We start from the raw sequence: 8,170 nt of genomic DNA on the forward strand, positions 1-8,170 counted from the left end.
TGAGTTACAGCTTCTGTAATGTCCCATTTTTCCAAGGACCAATTCTCCACACTCACTCTAAACCAGTATTTTTTACATAGATGCATTTGAGGCTGTATTAGTGCAGTCTTCATGCTGTTTTCATGCTGACAGCAGCACCAGGGTACACATAACACAGAGAGACTTTCAGGCTTTTGTCTTCTGGAGTTTTGAGTTCAGAGAGCTTTCCATGCTCAGAAATGGGAGACACTCACAATGCATACTTAATTGCAGCTTGGGTTCATTCATTTATTTATTTATTATTTAATTATTATTTATTTATTTTCCATCAGGATGCTTCCTTGAGGCTGGCACTCACAGCTTGCACACGCCAGCAGGTGCTGGAGACCACATTGCCCTGCAACATCAAAGCACAATTTCAATACCTAGGAAGGTTGGATTTTCTGCTCAGGGGGAAAATTTGCAGGTATTTATTTGTATGTAAAATCCTCTCCATGCATTTTGTGTGGGCAAATGATGGGGCAAACCAACTGCTCCCCATTGTCTGCCTTCAAAAATATTCACTTTGTGAGCCATCAATGAGTCTGCATGAGGTGGGTGTGAGCACAGGTGCTGCCACACCTGTCCAGGGGAAGCTGAGGTCCCCTCCAGCCCCCTGTGCTCCCTGCCACTGTCCCACCCTGTGCCTGACCTCTGGGGCTGCTGGGTGCTGAGAATGCACAGGAGGTGTCACTGCACAACAAGTGAAATGGGATTCACTTGCCAAGCAGAAGCAGAGGGGAAGAGATGTAATTCCCCAGTGTACACATATCAGTGCCAGTGTTCTAAAAGCACAATTTGAGGGCATGTGTGATCTCTGCTGCAAAATGCATGGCTGTTCTCAGCCAGGCAGGCTCAGATACCTGTGCAGGTGACAGATTTGTGTGCCATTGCTCTAACAGATAAACCCTGTGTAAATACAGCTCAGGGACTCTGTGCAGCAGCTCTGTGCCCTGGCTCACACCCATCCACACCAGGCTCACTGATGTCCCCACAGTGCTCACGTTCACAGCCTCATCTACAGCACATCAGCCTCATTTGTACTGAGGTGGGATGTGAAATTCCTTCTCCTGTAGTCTCCATCCCTGCCAAACCCCTACCTGACATGCCCTGAGCAGGACCCACCCCCAAAGTCCCCATCACTGTAGCATTAACACCTCTGAGATAACAACAACTGCCATCAGGTATTGCCCCAAAGGGCTCTTCTGTCCTAGGAAGGGTCGTGGTCACCAGCTGCCCCAGGAAAGATGCAGGAAGCCATCTCAGGCTAAGGGAATTTCATCCTCAGCCACACAGCTCCCTGCATCCCCCTCAAGGAGAAAGGCTTCCTGCTGCTCAATATGAAGCTTGAAAAGAAGGGATGCTGCTCATTGTGAAGTCTCCACGGGTTTGCATTAGGTCAACTCACTCAACTGCCTGCTGAAGCATGAATGACCATCCTGGAGGATGCTGTCAAACCTTTGTGCAAAGCAAGACCCGAGCCAACTTCTAAAGTTCCTGAGAAACCAAACTAACTCCAGGGTGGGGAGGGGATTGTAGCCAGAGGACTTGCTGGGCTATTTTCAAGAGCATTCTTTGAAAACACAAGACCAGGAGAGTGTGTGTGTGTGTGTGTGTGTGTGTTTACACATACATATACATCTCTTCCCTTCCCTTCCATCAGCTTTTCCTGCTCACCCTCTCCCTTAATTGAGATTTTTTAGCTCTGACAGTGGATCACAGCAGTAATTATTTTCTTGATCTCTTGCCACACACTCTCTTTCATCTCAACTATTTCACCCACTCACTTTTGTGCAACTAAATGAGACACAGCAAACATGTGAGTGGTGCATTCATGCCGCAGAGGGAAGAGGAAAATTCAAATTGGGGCAGCAGGGCTGTCTCCAGCCTTGCAGGACTCCATGGAAAGGGCTTTTGGGACTCTACATTGTTTCTTCTTCAACTGTAATATTTTTTTTTCCCTCTGTTCTAAAGCCTGTTTCTAACCCTCATCATTACAGAACTTGTCATGGCACTTAGAAATGAACCTGGATACTCTGTTAAAATTACTGTAAGGACATCAGAAGAACTCCTGACCTCTGGAGCTTGATATAGACCTTTCCTGGTATTTTTCATGTTTCTTTAGCCTGAATAATCTGTCCAAAATAACTGCCATTGATTCATTTCTGTTTTCAGCAAAACACAGGTTGGGTTCTCTCTGGTGGAAAAATATTTTGTCAGAAATATTTTGACTTTATTTCCAAACTGTGAAGTGCTTGCTAGTTCCTTTCTGTAATTATTATGCATTTTTTACATGTCAGAGAGAACACTGAAATGAAAGGGATGAGCTGCTCTTGGCAAACCTGATCTCCTTTCCTCATTGTTTCTTTTCCGTAGCTTAGGGAGGAATATATCATTTTGTGCAAGAAGGGAAAATTCCTGCTATTTTAGTGCTGGGAATGCTGGGAGCTCGATGACATGCAGTCACCGTGCTTGCCAATGCAACAGGACACCAGCTCAGCTGTACTTTTGGCTCAGTCCTGAGCTTTCTAGGAACCATTTCACAGCAGCACCACCACGGATTAGGAGCACGAGGGAAGGGGCAGAATCCTCCTGTTGCAACACCCCACGCTGGCTTTTTACACCTGCACCGAGCAGCCTTTTGACAAAGCAGCGAAACAACACTCGAGGGAGGGCACTGCCAGCTCCCAGCGAGGAAGCACAGCCCTCCTTCAAGGGGGGGTGTTGCAGAGATCCAACCTGGGCTGCCCTGCAGCTCCTGGCTCTGCTCCTGCCCGCTGGAGTTGGCACCGTGGGCTCCAGCTCCTGGCACCTGTGCGTGCCAACACTTGTGCTGCCTCTGGGAGCAGCTCAGCACCTGCAGCGTGCTCAGACATCACCACCCGCCCTCTCAAACCCCTCTGCAGGGCTGCTCCACTCGCTAAAGGCTTTTCTTCCTCCCTTCCACTTTGTGCCCCCCTCTGGGAGAGGCAATGGTAAAAGGCAGAATGGAGTTTGAGGCTTTGATGTTTTGCTTTTCAGCGTGGCTTTCTTGAATGTGGCTGGTGACAACCCAAACTCCAGCTCTGCTGTGTTTTTTTAAGTTTTTTAAAGTTATTTTTACCAGGCTTCCCAGGCAGCAACTCTGTGAAAATGTGGGAATTTTCACCAGCAGTAGTTCCTTCACTGGCAGTCACTGAACACTACCTGCAAGGAGAGAGCAACAGGTCTGAGAGCTGGGTTGGTGTCTGTCCTCTTTATCTGGAGGTTTTCATGTTATCTGGGAAAAAAATAAAACAACAAAACAACTCTCCCTGAATAACTGTACATTAAAAAAGAATGCCTGGCGATTTAGAGGATAAACATACACTCAGCTTCTTACAGACATCATTAAAAGTGTCACTCTGGACATTTTTCTGGATGATTTTTTAGTTTCATGTAGTTTATTCATTAATAGGCTAGTCCATATGGAGACCACAAGAAGATTAGACCTGGGACTTTAAGGATTCTCAGGAAATGCTCTGGGAGGGAATTTAAGGTAGGCTGTTCAAGCCACAATTGTTACTGAACCCAGAATGCTTCAAATTTTCCCTAATATCATAAATTGACTTTTATAGAACCATAAACATCAGGTCAGACAGTGCTGGCAGGTGTGCCAATGGAAGTGCTGACACCCTGCCAGGTGTGAGAGGTTCTAGAAACTGCATCCTGCAAAATGACTGACATTGGGATAGCAAAACCAGGTGAGGATCCAGACCCACAACCAGCATCACCTTTGCACTGGCATGCTGGCCTGGCTAAAGGAAATTAATTATCCTTCATTGCTGTTATACTGTTACTAAACAGGTTATTAAGGTAAAAGGGAAATTAGCTTTGCTATTAAAAAGTGGTTTTTTGAAGCTAGAACCATTCTTTACCTTGGAATACTTTCCCTTTCTGGGAAAGTAAACCACCTCCCTGAACAATACAAACCCAACAGAAGCATAAAAATAAAAGGTGAGAGGTGATGTTTAATTCATTCAGTGTGGTTGCCCCACTTCCAGGTCCAGAGTCATGATCCCAGACTGGGTGTCAAACTTCCCAGCAGACATGGAAGATAGAAAAAATAGAAACTAGAAATAGAAAAGTAAGAGACTATTTCTCAAGCTGCAGAAAAGGTATTTGTAGGGTTTCTTAAAAAAATTACTAAAACTCTAAATCTGGAGTTTCTTGTGGTGAATTAAAATGATTCAATGTCACAGTAGCCCAGGTGAACATTTGCAAAATTAGTCACTTCAAAAAATCAACATCTGCCCTACACACTGAGGTGCAAAAGCAGGAAGGAGGACTTACCCTGCTGCAAAAAAGTCATTTTCCCTGAGTGATGTGCTTAGCCCGGGCTGGAGCCATCTGTTCTGAGGAGTGTGCTGCCTACAGCAAGTGTGTGTACACAGGAGCGTGTGTTTGCTGCTCCCTGACCCAGAATCACGCTGTTATATAAACCCTGGGATTATCAATAACCTCACAGTACAAACCAGCTCCTGTTCAACTCGTTAAAGGATTGTGTCTCTGCCTGCTCTGACTCATTTAGCCTCTTTGGCATTCTTTCTGTTAATGAAGATAGCAACTCATTACTCTGCACAAGCTGAAACACCCATAGGTTAACTCACTTTTCCCTTTTGATACAAGTCTTTTACAAGGACATTGCTGCAGTTCCTCCTGCCCTGGCAAAGCAGGCACCAGGACAGCCAGCAGCTGGATATTCTGACCTCAAATCTTGATCTGAAATCATGGCTGGATGTATCTAAAGCACCCAGACCTGGGTAACCCAGGAAACTTTCACCACTCTTGTGTCAAGTTCAGGTCCTGGCTTTATCATGTACAGCATTACATTGCCTCCTTGCAATGGAACATAAAATCAAGAACACAAAAGCTGACTCTCTCTAGGGAGTTGGGAAGAACCAGTTTTCAGGGAGAAGCTGAGATGTGACCTTGTTTCTTTAAGCTTTTGCCATATTGAATTAACTAGTCTGTAAGTAGTTTCATAACACTGTCCTTTTTTCCTTCAACCAGCTCTACATTTGACCAGGACAATGGGAGCACTAAAAAACTCTTTCTTGGAAATCCTAGATTTTGCTTCCCTGGTTCTTCTGGGCCACAGCTCTTGTGCAATCTGCTGTCTTGTCTGGAGTCCTGCTCTTCTTCCCTCCAGCAACTCATCCCACACAATCCACTGCAAATGCTCAAGGTCTGATTTACACACTGAAAGGTTCCTTCATTTCTGGGGGTTTTTTTTCTGTCTCTAAATAGGCTTTGTGGGATTTGACTCTAAACCCAAAAAATCAGCCAAACTTGGAGGTGTAAAATTCTTCAGTGCTGGCCAGTGCAGTGAATTTAAATCCCAGGGCAGCCAGGATAGAGTTAAAGGTGCTCCCAGCCTGAAAGTGATGGCTCTGTATGGCCAGTGCCACCTGAAAACATACCAGAGAGACTTTTGAGGAAAAGCATTTTGTTGACTAAAAGAATGATTGCCCAGAAAAAAAAAAATATATATATATATATTAATTTCCAGGTTATTTTGTAAAAGAATAACCTGGACAAAACCAGAGTAAAGAAAAAAGAAACAACCCAAATCCTTCAGAAATCTCATAAATTCAGTGGGTAATGTGGTTGGAACTTCAGGAAGAGAAGAGAAAGAGAAGAAGAGAAGAGAAGAGAAGAGAAGAGAAGAGAAGAGAAGAGAAGAGAAGAGAAGAGAAGAGAAGAGAAGAGAAGAGAAGAGAAGAGAAGAGAAGAGAAGATAGAAGAGAAGAGAAGAGAAGAGAAGAGAAGAGAAGAGAAGAGAAGAGAAGAGAAGAGAAGAGAAGAGAAGAGAAATTTAAATTAGGAGGCAGCTAATTTTATTTTTAAGCAAAGCTACAGGACTACAGGCAAAACCAAGGAAAATTATGTTGCTCTTCCTGTGGAAAAGTTATGAAATTCCAATTGAGAGAGTGTTCTGATCCATCTGAGGCTGGCATTTTATTGGGGCTGCTTTCTCCAAGGCAGCCCATTAGAGCTCCATTCAACAGTTCTAACCATTGTGGAAAAATGCCATGTGCCAACAGCTATTTTCCACAATTTTCTTCAGAAAATCTGAAAGAAATGCAGAAAATTGATTTGAAGCCCTGGCAGAGAGATAGAGAAACAGTAGCACAAGGCTGCAGGCCAGTAATTTATGTTTCGAATGTCACTGAGTGCTCTGCCTATAATTTCAGGGGAGAATAATAATAATTAAAAGCACAAACTCTCCAGTCATTTCTTACAAGGGGAAAAGTTGAATGTAATAAGTGTAGGGATTTCTTTAAGTGCTTAACTTTTCCAGTGGCTTTTCAAAAATTAAATATAGTAATAATATCTGTCCTCCAAAGTTATCCCAATGAGCTTTCCAATGCAGACACTGCTGGGGTGAAATGTGGGGCTGTTTGGCAGCAGGCAGCTCCCCACCAGACCTCAGATGGCACCAGCAGCAAATGCTCCCCTGGGACCTGCAGAAACTTCCAGGGGTGTCACTGGGAGGGCAGGGAGGGCTCAGCCATTCCAGCACTCTGAAGGGTGGTGAAGAGACAGCAGAGTCTGAGGTCAGGAAATCATAGAATGGCTGAGTTGGGAGGGATTGTAAACATCACCTCATTCCACCCTCTGCCACGGGCAGGGACATCTTCCACTAGACCAGGTTGCTCCAAGCCCCATCCAGCCTGGCCTGGAACAGTTCCAGGGTTGGAGCAGCCACAGATCTCTGGGCACCCTGTGCCAGGGCCTCAGCACCCTCTAAGAGCTTCCAATGAAGGTCCAGCATGGGGATTATCTGTGTCAGGGTTTGCTCATTTGGATGTAGGCTGGGATCCCTCTTACAGTGCCCCACCAAATGAGCTGCTCCTGGGGAAGCACCTGAGGCAAATCTGAACTCAGAGCCAGCAATGCCAGGCAGGTTATCAGAGCAACCAGCTCTGCTTGTGGCTGAAAGCCCTTGAGGTGCCCAAGGTGACCTCTGGGCCCCAGCCTGGTGCCTGCAGTGGTTGCTGGAGTGTGTGGTCACTGTGCAGGGGCTCCAAAGGAGGTATTTCTTTGAGTCTACACCAAGACCAGGCCACCTCTGGGCTGGTTCTGCAGCACCTGGGATGTCATTGCCAGGTCCCAGCTGTGCAGGGGCTCCAAAGGAGGTATTTCTTTGAGTCTACACCAAGACCAGGCCACCTCTGGGCTGCTTCTGCAGCACCTGGGATGTCATTGCCAGGTCCCAGCTGACCTCAAGGTGCAGGGCACTCACTGCAGGTACACCCAGACCCCTAAAACTCCCCCTGGCTACAGGGACCAACAGACTGCCAAACTGCAAACCATCCTTTGCCACAGCCAGCTCCCCACAGGGGTATTCCATGGGAGTCCCTGAGGATGAGTGTTCACCCTGCAAACTCAATGTGCTTTCATACCAGTGGAGCAGAATCCCAAAGAGCTGTTGAATTTGCAAAGGACACACAGGAGCAGCAAGAGAATTTCCACTCCTTTGGTAAAGTCAGCAGGAATTACATATCAGCAGCAAAGAACAAACTTTCTGTGCTGCAAACAGGGATCATCTCCTCTACAAATTATTAAATTTGCCAATGGCTTTAATCTATGCAGAAAAAAAAAAAAGGCATTTTTAACATTTTACGTCTGTACTGACAACCACAGGGACATTTCTCAAGGCATTTATGATATTCATTGAGGAAAAATTAGACCTGGAAGTAGTACTCCACATACTTAAGAAAACTAAAAGAATGGTCATATTTCAGTAGATGTTGTTAAACATACAGCAAAACCTAAATACTTTATTTATGAAAACAATAAAGTCAATAAATAGAAGAGAGATCAAAGAAAACCTCAGGACTGAGGAGATATTTCTATTTTTTTCAAGAATGTGCCCACTATATCAATACTGTCTTTTGCCTAGATTTTTTTCAAACAAAGTAAATCATATAATCTTTCTGGATGCTGGCAGTGTCATTGAAGAGATAAATAGTTCTCAAGTATTAGTTTCTAACTGGGGAAACACTGACCCTTTGACCATTGACCATTTGTCCACAAATCATAATATTTACTGAAATACAAAGGAGATGTATGTACAGCTACATATAATCATCTTTATTTTCAGCAGAAAATCCTCCTGGCTGTACCT

The 8,170-nt window shown here is 44.9% G+C and overlaps 1 long non-coding RNA gene across 1 annotated transcript; it reads right to left on the reverse strand.

Moving 5' to 3' along the window:
• Positions 1-246: 246 nt before the first annotated feature.
• On the reverse strand, positions 247-4,481 carry LOC108962451 (uncharacterized). The gene is made up of 3 exons (XR_001991074.3): positions 4,330-4,481; positions 3,122-3,204; positions 247-376 (listed from the first exon to the last, which is right to left on the reverse strand). It is a non-coding gene; the product is annotated as an uncharacterized LOC108962451 (long non-coding RNA).
• Positions 4,482-8,170: the final 3,689 nt, after the last annotated feature.

Source organism: Serinus canaria, chromosome 20 (assembly GCF_022539315.1).
Source record: "Serinus canaria isolate serCan28SL12 chromosome 20, serCan2020, whole genome shotgun sequence".
NCBI classification, from domain to species: Eukaryota; Metazoa; Chordata; class Aves; order Passeriformes; family Fringillidae; genus Serinus; species Serinus canaria.